The following is a 1798-nucleotide window of genomic DNA, read 5'->3' as shown; positions in this document are numbered from 1 at the left end:
CTCCTTAGTTCTAGAAATGTTTGCAGCCAGCACAATTGGATCTGCTCACACACGCCTTGGGATAAGGATGGGGAGGCAGTTTTCCATGTGTGCCTGCCCATGATGAAATGCATTTTTAAAAGACAGAAAAAGAGATGATGCCATCTATCCAGCTAGCATTTGGTGTTTCCTAAGGCTTTTTTCTTTAAAAGATGAATATAAACTAGGCAAGAGTAAATGCTTCTCTTTTGGGCCACATCTTAGTTTTCTCTTGCAAGGTTTCAATTGCACTACAGCGGAGAATGCATTTCCGATTTGTAAATACAACAGCCGTGGAGATCGCAGCAGAGAAAGCGAAATCACGACATTTCAAAATCTACTTTTGTGCCCATCATTGCTTTTCTCTCCACCAAAACTAATCTTGGTGCGACCCAGATGGGACTCGAACCCACAATCCCCAGCTCCGGAGGCTGATGCCTTATCCATTAGGCCACTGGGTCACCACAGGATCCGGGTTCTCACACCGTCCTCTTACGTGATGCCATCATCGTGCCCCGCCCCCGCGCTTTGTGGCCTCACGTCAGGCTGCTTGCGATTTGGGAATCGCCGCCAGTGGCTGCAGCACGCGCCTGCGCCTTCGGCCTGGCCCGCCGCCCTAGTCTCTAGGCGCATGCGCATGAGCTACCTCGGCGCCGCCGCGCTGTCCTGGTACTGCTAGGCAGGCACGCAGGCGGGTCTGGGTATCTGTGGGAGGGGCGTGCTTTTCCTTAGGTTCTTTTCGGGAAGGGTCTCAGTCTTGACTGTATACTAGACGCTCTTGGGGGGAACTTTAAACAAAATTCCAATGCATGGCCTCCCCCACCCCCGTTCTAATTGTTTACCCGGGCAGGCCCAGGCCTCTGCATTTCGGCATGTCTGCCGCCTTCCTCTAGCGTGAGGTCCCCACAGCCTTCCCGTCCCTAACAGTCTCCCCCTTCTCCTTTGCCGCGTTTGTTCTATATATGTTAATTGGATAACTTTTTATGTGCTGGGAACTGTCGGGGGTTTCCAGGGTGAACAGGCTTTTCTTTAAATCTGCCCCGCTGCTCCACTCACCTACATCCATATTTCTCCCCATCTCTTCTTTCCCTCCAGATTAAAGAGAAAATAAACAACAAGGTCCCTACATACAAAATAATGCGAATTTTGTTTTTATCTTAAAACTAGATGTTGGATAAAGATTTAGAGATTTTATGGTTCCATGCATAATACCTTTTTGCTTGTTGCACATAAATGTGCTTTTATTTTTTTTTATACACTTCTTTCTTTTTAGACACATAATACCTGTTCACTGTAAAATTGTTTAAATAAAAAGAAATAAATAAATAAAATTGTTTAAATAGGGGTGAGCCAAGCAAAGAAAATTGAAACTGACTATAATTCTAGTGTTCAGAGTCAACCACTGTTAACATTTTGGTGTGTTTTTTTCCAATTTTATGTGTCTGTGTGTCATGTCAGTTTTACTACCTGTGGATCCTGAGTCATCCAGGAAATACTTTTCACAGACACTAGGACATTATCAGTGAATAATAACTAATCACACAGCAACGATGGTGCAGACGCGATGCTAAGTAGAACTGCCACATTATTGAGTCCAGGCAGTCAGACTAAGCTAGTAATAATAGTTAGGCTTCACCTTTGTGCAGTGGAGGGGGCGTGGTTGTTGGCTAGCTTCACTTAAGAACGTCTTTGATAGTCAGTTCAGTTTAGTTCAGTCGCTCAATCATGTCCGACTCTTTTCGACCCCATGGACTGCAAAATGCCAAGCCTCCCTGTCCAT

At 45.7% G+C, this 1798-nt stretch overlaps 1 non-coding gene across 1 annotated transcript; it reads right to left on the bottom strand.

The window, feature by feature from the left end:
- Positions 1-406: 406 nt before the first annotated feature.
- TRNAR-CCG (transfer RNA arginine (anticodon CCG)) lies at positions 407-479 on the bottom strand. Its single transcript has one exon. It is a non-coding gene; the product is annotated as a tRNA-Arg (tRNA).
- Between the last annotated feature and the right edge of the window lie 1319 nt (positions 480-1798).

The sequence above is a fragment of the Bos indicus genome, chromosome 19 (genome assembly GCF_029378745.1).
Source record: "Bos indicus isolate NIAB-ARS_2022 breed Sahiwal x Tharparkar chromosome 19, NIAB-ARS_B.indTharparkar_mat_pri_1.0, whole genome shotgun sequence".
Taxonomy (NCBI): Eukaryota; Metazoa; Chordata; class Mammalia; order Artiodactyla; family Bovidae; genus Bos; species Bos indicus.
This window is presented reverse-complemented; position numbering and strand designations above follow the sequence as displayed.